Raw genomic sequence first — 20,233 nt, 5'->3', positions numbered from 1 at the left:
AAAAACCAGAAAAATCTATGCTTTAAGAAACTTGCTTGTTTGTTTGTTTTGATTCTTTGAGACAGGGTTTCCTGTGTAATCCTGACTGTCCTGGAACTTTGTAGATCAGGCTGGCCTCAGAGATTCACCTACCTCTGCCTAAAAAAAAAAGAAAATCATTTTTTATATGTTGATCTTATGATATGTTCATCACTTTGTAGCAGAGAAAAGAAATATCAAAGATGAAAACCAAAGGTTGAAATGTTTTTTCTTTATTATTTATTATGTATACAGTATTCTGCCTGCATGTATCTCTACAAGCCAGAAGAGGGCACCAGATCTCATTATAGATGGTTGTGATCCACCATGTGGTTGACTGGAAATTGAACTCAGGACCTCTGGAAGAGCAGTCAGTGATCTTAACCTCTGAGCCATCTCTCCAGCCCTAAAGTTGAAAAGTTTTAAGGACTCTTTTGAAGAATTTTTGAAAGTATATAAAAAATTGATGAGCTTAATTTATTTTCAAGTAATTGACAAATCTAAAAAGCAATTAGAAGACTGAATAAGATCTGGAAGACAATGATGACACCATAGAGAACGAAAGGGAGCCGGAAGCCCATGTGTGCCCCTGACTGGGACTTTTCTGGTCTTGAGTGGCAGTGAGCAGCTGAGAGTCACAAAATTAGCTTAGTGGTCTTGAGCGGTATTAAAGAGTCTCAGGAGGCTGAAAATCAGAACGGCCATGCGCAGGCAGCTGGAAATTTGTTTCGGGCATGGAGGAGGCTCGCTGAGCTACCGTGCATCCAATCAACAGACTTCAAACTTGGAGTTGAGGTCAGAAGTGTGTCATTGTCCTGATAGGAACTGAGATCTTATTGAGGGAGCCGTCAGAGAACAGAACAAAGAACCAACACCAAGAGGAGGAGCCACCCTCAGATGGTGATGGCCACTCCTTCTAAGGGGAATAAGAAGAAATCGTTACATCTAATCAGAACTTTATGCTCTGATGCCAAATTGGCATGGCTAGGCTGATGGAGGTGGTTTGACCTGTGGCATGCTCAATACACTATGAATACTTCAGATCTTCTATGTGTCTCCCCTCCCAAGGAACCGCTCTCCTGTCAGGGCCTTCCCACATGTCACTTCCCACTCTAGCATCAGTTGGAATGTTTTGCTTGGGCTTCCTACACCTTGCTTCCTTGACTGAAAATGACTGAAAAAGTGTAGATGGGTCATTCCCCTTGGGTCAGTGATTCCAGGTAATAAAATCTTGCTATATAATTAAATTATGAGGGGCAGGCTATAGGGTTATGGGGTGCAGGCTGTAGGGCTGTGGACGGGGAAGACAGCTAGTGGTTTGAAATAGAAAACCCAGTGTTTTGTTAAAACACACAAAGCAAGAACACATGGGCTGCTTGAGAAACACTGTAGAAACACTACAGAAACAGGTGAGCTGGGGGCAGAGGGCGGGGTGAATGCAAATCACTTAGTCCCGGAGAGCCCAGGTCACAGGCTGTAATGAAAGGGCAGTCCTGTTCTCTGTTATTAATTAATGGCCAGGAGTCTGGAACACTGCCATGTGTCAGCCAGAATCTCACTTCCCAAGAGCATCATGAGGTGGACATACTGGAGGGGGGGGGGAACACGTGAGAAGAACGAAACAGGAAGCGTGACAGCCGCTTCTGTGCTACAGGGGCACCTGGCGTTGATCTCCAAGTCACTGCTGGAAAACAAAAAAGCAGCACAAAGTTCGTGTCTTCCTCAGTTTCTTCTTTGTTCACAAACACGGGAAAGAAAAATGGCCTCAAAAAATGCTCAAGTGTGGCATTAGCCCTGTGGGGGCCACAAAAGGAGAGCACGTGCGTCTATCTAGAGGAATACAAACGTTTCAGATGGCTAAGAGGGAGATCTGGTGACAGAGGCCTCAACTGCAAGCTCATTTTCCTTCCTTATCTCATCCCTGCTGGTTAGTAGCCACAGGAGCCCGGGGCTGCTGCCTGTCAGGTTCCAAATCTTCCACGCTTCTCAGCGTCTCTCTCCCTAGAGACACAGGTGCTCAGTCCTCCACTTTTCCGCCAGTTCTAGGGAGGGGTGGGGACTGAGAAGCATTCCGCTCCTTCATTCCCTTGTAGCTCTGAACCTGGAAAGGAAGGACAGCCTAAATGGTAGACAGGACAGAGAGAGTCTAAGACCCCCAGGGGGTACCCGAACCACAGATAGCACCTGTCCAATATATATGATGGCTTCTCTATGCCTATGTTTCCTACACATGCACAAAAACCTAACAGTAGCTAAATGGAACTGTTATAACACTAGAAAGTGGGCGACATTCTCTCTCCTCTCTCCCTCTATTTTGTGCTCTGCTCACCTGGTGCTCACGTGGTGTTGTGATGTCTTGCAGTATTTGTGTGATGAGGTGACGTAGGGATGGTGATGTAGCATTAGAGTATTATTGGCCTTCTGACATCCACTTCCCTCTGAAATCTTCCAGTTAGTTTTTTTTTTTTTTTTTTTTAGATCAAATTTAAATGGGTATAACTGAAACCACAGAAAAGAAAATGAAGGATATGGGTTGGGAACCCCCATGAAGCATTCCGTTCAGTCATTAAAAACATCCCCTTCTCTCCATCCCTCCCTTTCTCTCCTTCATTTCTATGGTCAGAGATTTCTGCCCTCACAGGCGCCTTCAGAAAAGGTCAGAGTTTCTGCTGACAGGGCCCCAGCATCCCTGCTTGTCACAGGAGTGACTCAGAGGATTTGGAAAATCAAAAGAAATTCTAAACTGGATAGAATCTTGAAGTTTCTAAGACATGTATGAAATAAAGGGAATTCCCGGAGGGTTACAGAACTTGGCAGGTATGAAACATAAACTTCCTTTCAGTGCTGATTGTGGTTGTACGGTTATCTAACCCCCATTCCTCCTAAGAGGCTTTATTCTCTTCCGTTCTTGGTGAAGCGTTTATTCCTGGGTCAAAGCTGAACTGACAAACTCCAGCGCATCTTAGCAAGCGCACCTTAGCAACCAGCCCACAGCTGCACCTCCCGCTGATCTGAGAGCACAGAAGCAGCAGCCAAGGGTGCTCCCTGCCCCCACCAGGGAGAAAGCACGGCAGGAGCTCAGAGCCTGCAGCTAAAGTGTACACGCAGCATCCTGCTGGCCAGTTTCCGGGCGCTATGCGAACTCTTAGGTCTCAAGACACTTTGCTCTGCAAACGGATCATTGCCGAGGTCAAATGGCGTCCATCATATTGCAGCAACTCAGAAGCTCCACCAGTAATAGAAGTACTCCCGAAACCTAGGCAGGAACTTGAACCACCGCAAACCCCAGGAGCAGGAGGAGGGCAGCACCCGCAGATTCCTTCCCCTTGTTAAAATACAAAAGTTCGCTCTGGATGTTTGAGAGTGATTCCGGCAACTCACAATGTGCCACCATTTCCCCCCAAGTCTACTGCAACTCTGAAAAGCGCTCCGTCGGAAGCTAAAGATTGCGAAGAATAGGCTAGGGAGCTATGCATTTGCTCAGTGGATCTGCGAGGATACCTAAATTCCACAAGCCCAACCGGCCAGGTTGAGCTGGGCTCCAGGCGGCAGGGGTTCCGATGATGAATGAGGGCTTGCAAGTGTTCCCACGAGCTGAATGGCTCACCTGCAGTGATGCTGGGCTCCAAAGGTGGTTGCCTAGTTGTTAGTTGGAGCTGAGGTAAAGCAACAGCAGGACATTGTGGGGGCAAAAAACGCTGCGGAAGCCCGGCTGCTGGATGTTGAATTATGAGCGAACTGTGGGTCACTGGACAGCTTCATTCTTTCTGCTTGTTTTCCTTGTCTCTAAAAGGCCAAATGGGAAAAGCGCCCCGTTCCTGGCGTACAATAAGCGCCATGTAGCTGAACTGTGTTATCTCCTCAGAGGGCTGCTAGGTGACCTTTTAAAGAGGTGGCTATAAATAGCCAAGGGCTGGTCACTGTTTAACAGCCAGCTCTCTGGAGAGAGAGCTCTGGGTACAGTGCTGGCTACTTTTCAGGGTTCAGACATTCCCTTCTTGGCTGATACCAGGCTGCTAATGTGAACGCATCTGCCACTTACTGTTGCGATATGAAATACGTAGGGGAAGAAGTGATCACGACTGGCATTGGAGAGCTGGCATGTGACAGGTGACAACGCACAGGTGCTAAAGGAAAGATGAGATGGGAGAGGCCAGGGGACCGAAGTGGAGACCAGGCCTGAGGAATCACTGAGCGGACAAAACCAATCAGGTTCCTCGGCGACCTGAGCTCCAATTTGCAGACATAGTGGGAAACTGGCTTGAACTAGTTCTCGCCGATGTTCGCATTGAAGAGAAGCAGAACGTGGGACTGAGCAGATGTCTCAGAGGATGAAGGGACTGCCACAGAAGGATGGGGAAAGGAGTCTGTTTCACAGAACCCATGTGAATACCAGTCAAAGATGGCGAGCTACCTGAAATCTCAGCACTTGGGGAGTGGACACAGGGGATCCCTGGTGCAGCCTGGCTGGCTGGACTAGCCGAATCTGCAAGGTTTGGATTCAATATATAAGAGAGGGCTACTGAGGAAGACACTGTTACCAACTCTGGCTCTACAGGCATGAGTACATATGTGCATGCACATTTGCACACACATGTACACACACATATAGGATGCCCACACCACACACATTTGCATGCAAAATGTTTAACAAACCAGAAGCAGTCAATAAATTTATAATTCTATAACTAGGGAATTTTCCAAATAAGCATGCCGTATAACTGTAGCCCACCAATATTTCTTTATTTCTGTTTAGTCTTGTTAGCAGTGGGAGGCCTTTAAACCACTGACTTTTGTGGTTCCATTCTTGGAAGTTTGCTCAGTGTCCTTCCTACAGCCCCCAGCTTTGTGTGTTGGTGCTCACATAGTATCCACGTGGCATGTCCTCATGGGAGCACCACCCTCAGAGTTCAGCCTAGTTGTGGTGATGGCCAGTGTTGGGACAGGGAGAACCAGGCCCTGGAGACAGCCTGCTCTGTCTGGAAGCCCCAAACCTTTGTCCTGTTGGGTCGCGACATTTCCAGAAAGATCAAGGATTGCAGGGCAGAGACAGCAGTTACAGGGCTTGCCTGGGACACTTCTTTGCATACAAACCGGCCCATAATAAGGGGGGATGATAGCGCTTGTGACTAGGTAAACCTGCTGCCTCTTCCTTTAGCGTCTTATTCTACTGTAAGTTCTTGGCTTGAGAAATATGATCCAGCACAGATTTGAAAGTGTAAAATGTAAGGGCAGCGATCCCTTCATCACTCTTGTTACTTAAACACCACTGACTAAGCCTTGGTGACAATAGAGGGCCACCATAAAGCTTCTCTGTCTCACTACACACAAGTGTCCCTCTGGTTTCGGGCATCATTGTCAATGCATCTAAGAAAGGACTGTTGTGTCCTTGCTAAGAGAGAGTCTGTTTACTTGCTTATTCCTTTTCCCCTTCCATTCTGTTTTCCTCGTGACTCCAAGTCTGACCTGAGAGCTTGGCCCCTTTACTGAGTTTATCAAAAATAATTCCCTGAAAACTACATATTTTTTTTCTCTCCCAGGTCCATAAATTCTTAGATTTTGAAGGTGGAGGTATCAGAGGTTTTCTAAATTATATGTACTTAACATCATCCCTGGCTGAAGGAATTTGATTCATTAACTGACAAGCTTATTTGGATTTATATTTGCATAAGATGAAATTCCATTCTGCAGCCTACATGTAGAGTGACCATCTTAACCCACGGCAGGAACAGGCAATGTCAGATGAGGAGGTCCTGGGAGAAACTAGGAGAGACGGTGGTTTTATCTGCAGCTGAACTGGGTGACAGAGTACCCAGATATTTGGTCAGCCATTGTTCAAAGGTTTCTTTTAAAACAATTATTTTAGGGCTGGAGAGATGGCTCAGCGCTTGAGAGCACTGGCTACTCTCTCAGAGGTCTTGAGTTCAGTTCCCAGCACCCACATGGTGGCCCCAAACACCTGTAACTGTAGTCCCATGGGATCAGACGACCTCTTCTGATGTACAGACAGATAGATGTACATGCAGAGTAAACATCCAAATACATAAAGTAAATAAATCTTAAACATTTTATTTTAAATTCCATTTTAGTTTATTGTGTGCATGTATGTGTGTGTGTGTGTGGGAACACATGTATCATAATATGTATCGAGGTCAGAAAGTCCTGTTGTTTTCTCTTTCCACCATATGAATCCTGGGGATCAAACATCAGGATTGGCAGAAGGTGCCTTTACCTGTTAAACCATCTTGCTCTCCCAGTTCTGAGGTCTCTCTGTGTGTGTTTTCGGATGACTTTAACAGTTAACACAAACAGCTGAGTAAAACAATTATCCTGCCTAGGTGGGTAGATGGTCCTCATCCACTCCAGTTAGCTCTGAATAGGGCCAAAGGCTGGCTCTGCCCCAAATAAGAGATAATTCTTCCATTTTTGGCTCCTTTTCAGCTAACATATAGCTTTCCCGCTGCCTTTGAACTTTGTCTTTGATAGGATTTCTATGGCTGTGATAAGACACTATGACCAAAACCAACTTGAGGAGGAGACGGTTTATTTTGCTTACATTTCCACAGTCCATTTCCTGGAAAGAAGGAAGAGTAAGGGAACTCCACGGTAGCCTGGGGGCAGGAGCCTGGGGGCAGGCTCTGAAGCAGAGGCTGTGGAGGAGAGCTGCTTACTGCCTTGCTCCTACGACTTACCCAGCCTGTTCTCTTATTACACCAGCACAGGTGTGACACTGCCTCCCATGGGATGCCCCCACCCACATCAATCACTAATTAAAAAATTGCACCAGATGCCTGCTCACAGGCCAGTCTAGCGGGGGACATTTTCTCAGTTGAGGTTCACTCTTTCCAAATGACTATCTTGAGTTGAATTGACACAAAAGTAGCCAGCACAGACCTTGAACTGAAGCATCAGCTCTTCCTGGGCCTCAAGCCTGTTGGCTTCCAGAGGGACACACCATCACCAGCTATCCTGGGTCTCCATCTTGCTCTGGCAACCTGTTAGTGTTATGGCTATAGAAGCTGATCCGCTATAAGCCCAATCTCACCCCTTACCCCACTCATAATGCACATACTGTGGCTAGTGTGTGTGATGAGGGTCCTGTGGAAGAGCTGAGGAAGCCCCAGTTCTAGCACCCTCCTTGTAGCACTACGTTACTGATGTGTCTGCAGTGATATAGACAAGCTCCTGCGCTGTCAGCCAGTTAAAGGTATAGTAACGGTTCTGTACTCGGTAACAATGTAATTCTTGATAAGGGTAATAAGTGACTGTGCTAAGAGTTTATATAGTTACTGTGCATTATCTTTATTGTTATCTAATTATACTTATTTTTAAAATTGTTTGAAATCCTACACCTGGAAGCCTGAAGCAGGAAGATTGTAAATTCTAGGCCTCCTATGGCTACATAACAGTAGCCTCTCTCGGGATGGAGAGATGGCTCAAAGGTTAAGAGCACTGGCTGCTCTTCCAGAGGTTCTGAGTTCAATTCCCAGCAACCACATGGTGGCTCACAACCATCTGTAATAAGATCTGGTGTCCACTTCTGTACTGCATGATACATGCAGGAAGAACCCTGTATACATAATAAATAAAAATCTTTAAAAAAAAAAACAAACAGTAGCCTGTCTCAAAAAGAAAGAAGGGGAAAATAGAAAAGAAAACTAAAGGAGGGAGGGAGAAAGGGAGGGAGGGAAGGAGGGAGAGAGGGAGGAAAGGAGGGAGGGAGGTTCCCAATCGGGTGAGAGACTGGAGACCATCAAGTTCAGCCCTGGGGCTGAAAAGGATGGCTTTTTGCATGGCACAGAGCATAAACTTGCAGTTCCCTGACCTTGGCCCGAATCCTCAAAAAGACATCGCTGGGCTCTGGGATTGGTGGCTCCTACCTTGCCTCTCCCTCCTCTTAGTTGTTGTCCTTGCCCTCATCCATCCTTGACTTGTTTCTGAGATGGAGATAATACGAAGACCCATCTCTTGAGTCGATGGATTCATGAGAATACAGAGTCCAGCACCTGGTATGTATTATGTGTTAGTAATTATTGTTAACTGTTAGCATTAGTAGTTCTGTTTATTTTGACCTTCATTTGAAGTTTGAATGCCTCGATTCTGTAATTTTATACTAATTGGCCTTTCCTCTAAGCTTGGGGCAGCTGCAGATTTGATAGGCACAAAGTCTATGCTTTACATGGTCTTATAACTCAAAGTCTAGTTGGACCAGCAGTTATATGGCTCTAGAAGCTTATTAAAAACCATAGTATTCAGCCAGGCAGTTGTGGCACATGCCTTTAATCTCAGCACTCAGGAGGCAGAGGTAGGCAGATCTCTGAGTTCAAGACCAGCCTAGTCTATAAGACCAGGACATCTGGGACGACACAGAGAAACCCTATCTTGAAAAACCAAAAACCATACCAAAACATGGAATTCAGGATGCAAGTCAACCATGGGCACATTAATATTTGTCTTGTAATATGACCAAGATGACAAAGGGACAAAGAGTACAGGGTTAGTGTCAGACACCCTATCCCTCTACTGTAATTTAACACTGATCGAGTTCAGCTCCGACCGCCTGTGTTAGTTCCTTTCATGTTGCTGTGATCGTAGCACTGGGAAGAATGACTGAAGGAAGAAAGACTTATTTTGCTTCACAGTTTCGGGTGCTTTTAGTCCATCCTGGAAGGAAAGCCATGGTAGACTGGTTCCACCCTTAGTGGTGGAGACATGAAGCAGAGGCTCCTCCCACCGCATGGACCAGGAAACAGAGGGAGTGGACTAGAACCAGGGCCCAGGTATCATCTCCAAAGTCATGACCCTAGACCTTCTTCCAACAGAGCCTCCACCTCCTAAAGGTTCCATAGCTCTGTCACCAGTTGGGAACCAGGCGCTCAAAATATGCGTCCGTGGGGAGGTATTGTAGGTTCAAACTGTAACACCCGCATAAGAAGAAGCAGAATTATGGAAGGATTCTGAATGGAAGAAGGGAAGAACTGGGCTTGGAGAGGACCTGTGGCTTGGACTCTGGCTCAAACTCTTGGACATTTCATGGCCCTGGCCTTAGACACCTCCTCTTTCCCTGCCTTTTACCCAAGTTCTCAGTCTTCTACTTGGGTCAGTTGGTTCTGGCTAGGATGGAATGAGCCCCATGGAAGATGTTTGGTCAGCTCACCCACTACAAAGATCATGCTCCAGAAAAATATGAGTTCAGAGTTTTGCTCCGAACGTCCGTCTCCAGTGACCATGTCAATCAGGCATGCTGTCTGACTGCAGAGGGTCCAAAGTTAATACAACATGAAACATCAACTTGCCTTGTGGGGAAAACAGAAAAGGGAAACTGAGTCAGAAAGGAGGGACATCTACTTTTAGACAAGAATGGCACCCTTACCAGATTTGGTCACTACACAAGCTGGCTAACACATTTGTGAGCGCACAGTGGAGTTTCTCATTCGGTAAGTCTAAGATTGAAGATCCCCCGGGAATTTGAGTATCCCTTAGAAATATGGTCTCTGTGGGGGACAGACAGCTGCTAGATCTGAAAAATAAACTGTGGATTTCCCAGAAGGCCATATCTGGGAACCACTGAGAATTTGGACCACAGTCATGGGAGGGAACAGAAGTATCTTTATCAGATCCGCTGTTTAGCCTTTGACAAAAAGAATGTATGTTGGTGCAGTCTCAACCACCTCCAGTTTAGGAAAAGGAGTCACATTTATTTTGGTCCCAGGTTATCAGTGGGAACACTGGAGCCGCATCTTTGAAAGCAGTGACCCCACTGACCCTTGGGATGTGTTCAGATATATGCAGTGTTGTCTAAGAGGAACACGGGAAATTGAAGGGATCCCTGGAAAGAAGCCACAGAAGAAGGAGCAGCTCTGGAGACTATGCTCGACAAAGACCCACTTCACCTAGAACACGGAAGCTCCCCCAGAAGGTCCTCAGCAAGGATGGCCACATGGAAAATGTCACATGTAGGTTCTCTTCCCTTGCCGAGGGCCAGACTGTGGACATCGAGTAGAAATTGTGGGGGAGGGGACTTCAGATAAACATAAACAAATATCCCTTAAAAGATAATTTCTGGGGGCTGGAGAGATCGCTCAGTGGTTAAGAGTACTGGCTGCTCTTCCAAAGGACCCGGGTTCAATTCCCAGCATCCACATGGCAGCTCACAACTGTCTGTAACTCCAAGATCTCCCACCCTCACACAGACATACATGCAGGTAAAACACCAATGCACATAAAATAAAAATAAATAAATTATTAAAAAATACTCTCGGACTTGGGATTTCTCCTGCGGAGGGAATGGTCGTGGTAGGGAAACTGTCCTGATAAGTTCAGCTTTTGTGGAGGTTGCTGGAGTAGGAATACCGCCAGACTTTGTGGGGTGAGAGGCGGTGAGGAGTGCTTCTCAAAAGGCAAGAAGTGAACATTTTACACTTTTGTGTGAAAAGAATAAGAGAAGGAGGGAGGGATGAATGGAGGAGAAAAACCCTCAAGAAGTGGGATTGCGGAAGGACAGTTGTGGTGGCACCTCTGCGGCAGAAGGGACGTATTTCAGAGGACAGAAAATGGTCTCCTCACTCATTTGTCAGCGTATAGTTTTGAGTCCCCGGCTGTGCTCGTTAGAAGGACAGTGTAGTAAGCAGAGGAGATGCAGTGATGCCTACGTAGGATGAAGCTTGTAGGAAGCATCATGTGGTAAGACAGAGCCAAGAGAACCAGGGGGCTGATTGCTTGCTCAGAGACCACCCAGGTCTACTGCTGAGCTCCCAGGAAGCTGAACAAGGTTGGTGATTAATCGCTGCAAGTGTCTGTGGTGGGGAAAGAAGGTGAAGTCTCCAGGGCCAAAGCACAACTTCACTATGCTTTGGGATTTTTAGGATTGAGACTCATCTTGCTGGAACAAAGGAGCGCTGCCTACATCTGGCCAATAAAATGTGGCATTGTGCCGGCACACAGCTCAGCGGTGAGTGCTTACGTGGCAGGCTATGCCCCTGGCTTATCCTCAGCACTTTTCCCCAAACAAACAAATAAACAAACAATGAATCCTCTCTCTAGACGGTTCTCAAGTCAAGGTGTGTCAAACACCTGTTGCTGAAGAGAGTTTGTGAGAGGTTAAATTAATTTCATGTTTTCTTTCTTATGACTAGCTTGCTGTAAGATTTACTTGGAGACTATTTCTTAAAATGTAAATTCCCAGTACTCACTTCAGAAATTCTGAATCAGAACTTGTGGAAAATAAAAACCAGAGATTCGTACATTAGAAAAGTTTTCTCGGTGCTCCTAATACAACTGGAAAGCACAGTGCTCCTGATCCCGCTGGAACACAGAGTGCTCCTGGTGCAGCTGGAACACAGAGTGCTCCTGGTACAGTTGGAACACAGTTTGTATTTGGAAGTCAACAAACTGGATGACTTAAGATTTCCTTCAGTTTTGAGAGCTAATGATGACATGATGTGCCAGCTCCTTTATGGCTCAGGAGCCAGAGTTCTGAAAACTTCATTTTATAGGTCATAAGATAAATGGCATTTATTTCTTTCTGCTGTTACAATCACTGCTGCAAATAAATATTATTGGCATTCATTATAAATGTGTATTTGGCACAAGTTCTTAGATTTGGAATTTCAAAGATGTTTTAAACATTACCAATGTACATTTATGTCATTTATTATATATAACACTTCCTAGTCAGGCATATTGGCTCATGTCTATACTCCTAGCATTTGGGAGGCTGATCATAAGTTCCAGGCCCTTGGCCACAAAGAGAGGCCCTATCTCAAAGTTTCTACTCTCCATCCCACATTCTGCTAAAATCCCACTCTTTCTTAGTGTGCAGTGTAGTGACTTTGACAAACAGATGCAGCTGTGTGATGACATAAAGGTTCAGGACCAGAGATCCACTCCAGAAGTTCCCTCACACTCTTCCCTGTCAATCCTTGGAGATGATTTTCACTCATTATTGAGCCTGCAGGCTCTGTTCCTCCCGACCCGAGCTCTTAGTTCACTAGTGAGATTAGGAGACTTTGTTCACTAGGAAGACTAGTGAACCCAGTCTTTCAGGAGTGGGGACAGAGTCCTAGTTAAACTTTCTACTGCTGTGAAGAGACATCATGACCACGACAACTCATACAAAGGAAAGAATTTAGTTGAGGTTCAGTCTATTATCATCATGACAGGGAGCATGGCAGCTTACAGGTAGATGTGGTGGCTGAGAGTCCTACATCTTTGCACTCAACAAGAAGTGGTCTGAAAAATCGCTCTGAGGGAAGCTTGAGCAGAAGAGACCTCAGAGCCTGCCCCCACAGTGACACACTTCCTCCAAGAAGGCTACACTTACTTCAGCAAGGCCACACCTCCTAACGGTGCTGTTCTCTATGGGCTTATGGGGGACAATTACATTCAAACTACCACAGAAGGGTCTCTCTTCCTAGAGAAAGAAATGAACTTTTTCACTGTACCCTGGAGGGCTAGAGAGTTCATCAGAAGAAACTGGATGTGCAGTTCAGTTGTAATCAACCTACCTCGAGAGCTACAATATGACAAGCCCCTTTCAGGTCACCAGTGTGTGCATATCCCAGCTTATGCCAACTCCCTTTAGAGTCTACACAGAAGTCTTAGTTCAGCTGTTGGGAATACTTGAACTTTCTCTGCGGGCACAAACATTTAAAAAGTGTGTGTGTGTGTGTGTGTGTGTGTGTGTGTGTGTGTGTGTGTGTTCAGGTTCCTGTGTTGTTCATGTGTGAGGAGGCAGAGGTGTTTTTCCTCAGGGATGCCACCTACCTTTGAGACAGGGCTCACATTGACCTGTGTTTACAAAGCGTGTATTACTGTGCCAGCGTTTTGATATGGGCTCTGGGGAGTGAAATCAGAAATCAGAAAATCAGAAAAATGCTTTGCTGACTGAACCAGTGGACCATCCTTCCAGGGCCAGTTTGAACTTTAAAGTCTGAAGTCTATGGTGTGGATGTCTGTGTAGGACATCCTTCCCACAGGTGCTTTAAACTGTCCTGTGTTTCAGTTCGAAAGAACAGACTACAGAGAACCAGCAGATGATTCTGGTATATGAGAATCCTGGCAGAAAGAGCTCCAGAGAGGTTTTCTTTAATTTAGGCAGAGCTGTAGTAAGTAATGAAGTCTAGGGCTTAGCTTTGGGCTCAGCTGCCATGCAGAGGAGGTAAGGAAACGTTAGCCATGGCTCTCGCTTCTTGTTCTCCTTCCTTTTCTTATGTTTTGAAACAGGGTTTTTTCTGTGTATCCCTGGCTGTCCTGTGACTCACTTTGTAGACCAGGCTGGCCTCAGATTCAGAGCTCCACCTGCCTCTGTCTCCTGAGTGCTGGAATTAAAGGTGTGCACCACCACTGTCTACCGGCTCTCTCTTCTGGCTGGGTACTGCCAAACAATCACTATCCATGTTGCAAACGTTTCAAACGAAGACACACCAGTCAAAGGTGTCCCACTCTGGTCGTCAGGGTTTGAAGACTATTTTGGGAAAGAAGTAAATAAAAATAGGAGTGATTCGCTTGAAGGGAATCGGAGGTCTCACTAGGGCGGTCACATTTGGGAGTCTTAGCAGAGAAGGTAGGGAAGGTCTGCCTATCAGGGACCAGCGCAGGGAACACTGAAGACAAATTCATTTATTGCCTGTTTCCACCAGGCAGAGTTGTAAAACACCACTGGTCGATGTGAGCAAGGCAGATGGAGTCTCGCAAGGACAAAAACACAGCACCAGTTACTGGCTGATTGCCATATTTGGCAGATTGGAAAGTGGTTCCCAAACCCACCTGAATAAGAAACACCTCCCTGTGGGTCCCTGTGAGATTTGGTTTCTGATTTCCAGGGTGCCAAGAGGCTCTCAGCGGAGAGGGGAAGGGAACGGTCTGACTGCCCGTCTTCCTGTCTGACCTCCCTCTGTATTGATTGACCTGAGTACTTAGTGCCATTTCCCCACTGAGGAAACTGTAATTGCGCTCACTCCGCACTCTGAGTCCACAGCTCTCTCAGACGCAGCGGACTGTCTCACTCCTAACTGGAGATGAACTTCGGGGGAGGCAGCGAGAATCTAATTTATTGGTTTTGCTTTTCCGGTGGCTTTTCTGAGAAGATACATTACTACGATGCAGGATGGCAGTTGCTGACGAGTGATAACAGAGGTGGAAGGAAGAGCAGCCCAGGCTGAGGTGCCGTGGGAGGGGTGTGCGTCTCTCTGTACTGTATCCATCGGTGGTCTGCCCGTTGGGGACTTTAGCTGTTGCCACATATCCGTGTGGTCACTGTCACGTTAAGAGTACTTATGATGACGCTGTGATACTGGGAGGGTGGGGGTGGGAAGAATTGGAGGATCCCCCTCACTCACACGGAGCCTTTAGCATCTCTCCCAGTTGCCTGAAGAGCCTCGGCCTATATAAATATTGTTTCCTGCTATGCTAATGCAGTTCAGGCCCCTTAGCACCTCTTTCAACCCAGAAGGTTGCCCCATCCCGTCTAGAAAGAAGTTCTGAGGATTGGCACAGACACCCCCCCAAGCGCTACGACTTAGAGTAGGTTGCTTATTACAGTTACCAGCTAGATGTGGTTATCGTCCAGTTGGAGGCCGATGGACGCCCGCTGCTCAGTTGAGTTCTCTTTTCATCTCTGTTGCTGTGATAAAACACTCACCAAAAGCAATTTAAGGAAGGAAGTACATTTACTTCAGTTTAGAGGTTACAGTCTATCGCTGAGGGAAGACTGGGCAGGAACTCAGGCAGGAACCGTGAGGAACGCTGCTTGCTGGATTGCTCAGATTCATGTATATATACATATATATATATATATGTATATACACACATATATACATACATATATATATATAAATATATATATCTCCTAGGGACATCTGGCCATGGACTCCACCATGGACTGGATCCTCTTACATCAATTAACAATCAAGACAATCCCCTAGACATTTCTGCAGGCTTGATCTGAGAAATCCTAAGACTCTCTTCTTAGGTGACCCTAGGCTGAGTCAAGTTGATAATTAAAGATAACAAGGTCAGGGGTCATAGAGAAGATGGAGGCCTGTGACCTCATAATTTCCAGCCTAAGACAGTGTGATTGTCTTTCTTCCTAGCTTCAGGCAATCACAGGGAAGGCCTTATGCTGAGTTATAGTTTCCCAAGACTGAAGCATGCTGGGTGACTCAGCCACCCTAGGACAACAGCCCTGGAGCATCGCCTTTTCCACAAACACACTCCACTGCATAGTGTCTGAGATCTGAAGGTTGTTGGTTCCTGCAGCATCACTTGCTCTGTTCTTGCTCGTCCAAGCCGAATCATTCGGTGGAATGACTGCCCACTCTCTGTGAGCTTATCCTGTGGGTATTAGTTGTTGAACTTGAATCCTCAAGAAGAGTAGCCAGTGCTCTTAACCACTGAGCCATCTTTTCAGACCTCAAGAATCTTTGTTAACCCACCTTTCCATAAGCAGGAAATTTTTCTGAGAACGGATTCTGTGGTGGTTTGTTCAGTTTGATCAACCCTAAGTTAGAGGGGGAAAAACTCTTCGGAGACTTTAAGAACCCTCTCCCTCAGGAATAAATTAAAATTTCGTATTCCTGAGTCCTCTCTCTGCTCAGCAGTTGTGTGCATTTCTTTTTTAAACATTTATATATATATATTATATATAAATATAATTATACACACACACACACACACATATATATATTGAGAGAGAGAGAGAGAAACATGAACATGAAGTTGTTGGGTAGGTAGAGAGGATCTGGGAGGAGTTGGGAGAGAAAAAACATCAAAACAGATTTATAAAAATATTTCTAATAATAAAAAATCTAGTTGGGTGATGGTGGCCCATGTCTTTAATCCCAGCACTCAGGAGGCAGAGGAAGAAGGATCTTTGTGAGTTCGAGGCCTAGTCTACAGGGCGAGTTCCAGGACAGCCAAGACTATGCAAAAATAAACCAAAAAGAAAAAAAAATCTGCTGAGGAAAATTTAGTTAGAGAAGTATATATGACCTGACTGATGTTCACTGACCAGTCAAACTTTCCTTAGGGGCCTCCACATAGAAACACTCCCCGCAGAGGCCTAACTGGTTTGTAGTGTAGTTGATGACTTCAGTTTGAGATTCTAGAGCTTTAGAGATTGCCCTTCAGATGTGATGTCACCCTTGAGGATACCAGCTTAACCGTATCCCATAGGACATAGGGACTGTCCTCTGAAATGAAAAGGGGAGAAAGCAGACTGTCACAAAAGCCATGGTGGGTTGCATGCAGGGCCAAGAAGTCCTTGTGGAGAGGTAAGCTGATTTTACGTTCTGAGGAGGGCACTGTTGGCTGTTGGGGTGTCTTCCTGTTAGCTCTCTATAGAACATCCCATATCACCAATCTTCTTCTCTAGTTTTTGGGGTGACGTGGCTGGGGCTGGTGAGGTCACTCACAAAAACACTGTTTCCTGCTTCTGCAGGCTCCCTTACAATTGAGGATAGACAGCTGACCTTACTGTGGTCACATGTGCTGGGGGACTTTGGGGAAAGAGTATCCATTGGTAAGGAAATAGACAAGCAACAAGCATGTGGTGCCAAAGTGCTGGACAAGATTAAATAGAATTCTCCGTGAGACAGCCCTGTCTGTTGGCTATTAAGACCTAAGCACGAGAGGAAGTTGATGTGGGGTTCCCCTGTGTATGTTGTGAATGTTTTATTGCAATTGGTTAACAAAAATGTTGCTTTGGCCTATGGCAGGGCACAATATAGCAAAGTGGGAAATCCAAGCAGAGATAGAGGAGAAAAGAAGGTAGAGTCAGGGACACGCCATGTAGCTGTTGAAGGAGAAAGATGCCAGAACCTTACCAGTAAGCCGCAGCCTTGTGGTGATACACAGATGAATAGAAATGGGTTAATTTAAGATATAAGAGTTGACTAGGAATATGCCTGAGCCATTGCCAAACAGTGTTGTAATTAATAAAGTTTTTATGCGATTATTTGGGTCTGGGTAGCCAGAAAATGAAAGAACAGTTTCTTCTTACAGGAAGTGAATTCGTTACTTGCCTCATCAAACACCTTGACCAAACACCTGGTAAGAGGAAAGATTGCTTTGTTCTGTGGGTTAAGAGGATATGTCCATCACAGGGGAAAGCATGACAGCCAAAGCCATTTGTGGGTGTGGTAGCAGAAACTTGGTAACATCTAGGCAGATAATGAAGCAGGGCAAGGGTGGGGAGCAAGGCCAGCCTACATACTCAAGGCCTGGCCTCCAGTGGCCCACTTCCTCCATTTCCTAAAGGTACCAAAGTGTCTCCCTAAGACATCACCAGCTAGGGACCAAATGTCCAAACATTCAAGACTGTAGGAGACATTCCATGTTCAAGCTATGCTATTCCACCCATGGCGCACATAGACTCATGGACACCTTTTTCTTTTAAATAAACTGATTTATTTATTTTATATCTTGGTTGCAGTCCCCCTGCCTCATCTCCTCCCAGTTTCTCCCCCACTCTCTTCTGTTCCCACCCTCCAATCTATTCCTCCTCTGTTCTGTTCAGGAAAGGGCAGGTCTCCCATGAGCATGAACAAAACAAAGCATATCAAGTTGTAGTAAGACTAAGAACCTCCCCTTGTATTAAGGCTGGACAAGGTATGAAGAGTAGGGTCTGAAAAGCCAGTAAAAGAGTCATAGACAGTCCCTCTTCCCTCTGTGAGAAGTCCCACAAGACACAAAGCTACACAACACTAATGCACATGCAGAGGACCTAGGTCAGGCCCATGCAGGATCCCTGGTTGTTGGTTCAGTCTGTGTGAGCCCTTATGAGCTCAGGTGAGTTGATTCTGTGAATTTTTTTGTGTTGTCCTTGACCCCTCTGACTCCTACAACCCTTTCCCCCAGTCTTCTGCAAGATTCCTGAGTTCTGCCTAATGTTTGGCTGTGGGTCTGCATCTGTCTCCATCAGTTGTTGGATGAAGCCTCTTAGATGACAATTGAACTAGGTACCAATCTGGTCGCAGGAGACGGCCAGTTCAGGCTATGCATCCACCATTGCTAGGAGTCTTAGCTGGGGTCATCCTTGTAGATTCCTTGGAGATTCTCTTGTACCAAGTTTTTACCCGATCCCCAAATGCCCCGCCTCTTTCCAGTAGTCTCTTTCAGTACTCTCCCTCTCTGTGCCCCCCATGACCTGATCCTTCCTGTTCTCATCTCTACCTGCCCTCAGTCCACTCATGAAATCTCTTCTATTTCCCCTTCCCAGAGAGATCTTGGTTCCCACCCCCTCCCCCATCCCTCCTTGTTCTCCAGTCTCTCTGGGTCTATGGATTGTAACATAGTTATCCTTTATTCCACAGTCAATATCCACTTATGAGTGAGTACAAACCATGTTTGAGTATCTGGGTCTGGGTTACCTCACTCAGGATGATTTTTTCTAGTTCTATCTATTTGCCTTCGAATTTTCTAGTGTCCTTGTTTTGAACAGCTGTGTAATACTCCATTGTGCCAATGTGCCACATCTTCTTTATTCATTCCTTGATTGAGGGGCATCTAGGTTGTTTTCAAGTTCTGGCTATTACAAATACAGCTTCTATAAACATAGTTGAGCAAGTGTCCTTGTGGTATGATTGAGCATCCTTTGGGTATATGCTCGAGAGTAATATAGCCAGTCTGTGATAAACTACCAGTGTTCTGAGAAACCACCGTATTGATTTCCATAGTGACTGTACAAATTTGTACTCCTACTAGCAATGGAAGAGTGTTTCCCTTGCTCCACATCCTCTTCAGAATGAGTTGTCGCTTTTGGGTTTTATTTATTTATTTATTTATTTACCTTAGCCACTCTGACAGGTATAAGATAGAATCTCAGAGTCATTTTGATTTGCATTTCCCTTATGGCTAAGGATGTTGAACATCTCTTTGTTTCTCGGCCATTTGAGATTCTTCTGTTGAGAATTCCCTGTTTAGATCTGTGATCTGTATTCCATTTTTAAATTGGATTATTTGGTTTGTTGATATCTTTTTTCTTGAGTTATATATATATACATACATACACACATATGTATATATACATATATACACACACATATATATTTCCATATATATGTATATTTTGGAAATCAGCCCTCTGTTGGATGTGGGTAGTGAAGATCTTTCTCCATTTTGTAGGCTGCCATTAGACTCATGGGCATCTTGTACTACAAAATGTATTCAGTACATCTTTGAAAGTCTCCTTAGCCTATATTTCTAACAAAAAGTATAAAGTCTCCTCTGAGACTCAGTGTGATCTCTTAACTGTGAATGCCCCCAAAGCGAAAAAAACACAACAAAGCAAGCAAGTCACACCCTTCCAGCACACAGTGTCACGGAGTAAATGTTCCCATTTCTAAAGTGAAGAATAAAAGAATAGCAGGGAAGAGGGGACTAAAACAAGGCTGAAGCCCAGTAGGGAAGACACCAAATCTTACCGCTCCATGTCCAGGGCTAGTGACAGCATCATCCTTCCATCTCTGTTGTGGCAATTGTGACCTCCTTCTCCAGCTAGCTCCACTTAGTGCCTGCAACTCTCCTTGGTGAACCTCCCACATCCTGGCACCTCTAATATCTTGGGGTCTCCCTCGCCACTGAAGTTTGACCTTTACGGCTTCAGACAGAGCCTGTTTAGGAGCTCTGTGCCAGGAGTCCAAACCTGACCTGCGACACATTTCCCACCTTTATCAGCTTTCCGGAACCAGGACGCAACCTTCCGCCTCTCCGCATGCTTTCAGAACAAACAGCACTTAGTAAGGCACCAAGTTCCATTGCCAGCTCAAGATGTAACCTGGGCCCTTTGGATCTCATCTGCACAGGTCTGTGTGCCTTCACAGGTGAACTTGAGAAGACACTTCTGTTAGTGGCCCTACCTAAGCAGGGTGCCCTGAAGATGCAGTCTTCTCAGTTACTTGCATTTTCACACCCTTGGAGCCTTGACGTGTGAGGTTTTGCTCTGTTACAATTCCGATGGTGACACTGCAGGGTATATAGGGGCTTCTTTGGTGTGTAGCTCTGAAGTCTCCCACATTCTCTCTAAACTGTTCTTAAAGTCCATGACCTGCTTGGTCAGCAATGGCCCCATTTCTTGGTACCAATCTTCTATCTTATTTACTATGATATCTGTGACCAAATATATGATAAAACACAACTTCATGGAAGAAAGATTTATCTGGGCTCATGGTTTAAGGGGATACAGTCATCTTGCTAGGAAAGGCAAGGTAGCAGGAGG

At 45.6% G+C, this 20,233-nt stretch overlaps 1 long non-coding RNA gene across 1 annotated transcript; it reads right to left on the bottom strand.

Moving 5' to 3' along the window:
* Nucleotides 1-235: 235 nt before the first annotated feature.
* On the bottom strand, nucleotides 236-3,901 carry LOC125405135 (uncharacterized). Its single transcript, XR_007233479.3, has 3 exons — nucleotides 3,626-3,901; nucleotides 2,348-2,517; nucleotides 236-2,119 (listed from the first exon to the last, which is right to left on the bottom strand). It is a non-coding gene; the product is annotated as an uncharacterized LOC125405135 (long non-coding RNA).
* Between the last annotated feature and the right edge of the window lie 16,332 nt (nucleotides 3,902-20,233).

This window comes from Myodes glareolus, chromosome 15 (assembly GCF_982192425.1).
Source record: "Myodes glareolus chromosome 15, mMyoGla1.1, whole genome shotgun sequence".
In the NCBI taxonomy this organism is placed as follows: domain Eukaryota; kingdom Metazoa; phylum Chordata; class Mammalia; order Rodentia; family Cricetidae; genus Myodes; species Myodes glareolus.
Note: the sequence above shows the minus strand (reverse complement) of the source record. Positions and strands in the feature narration are given on the sequence as shown.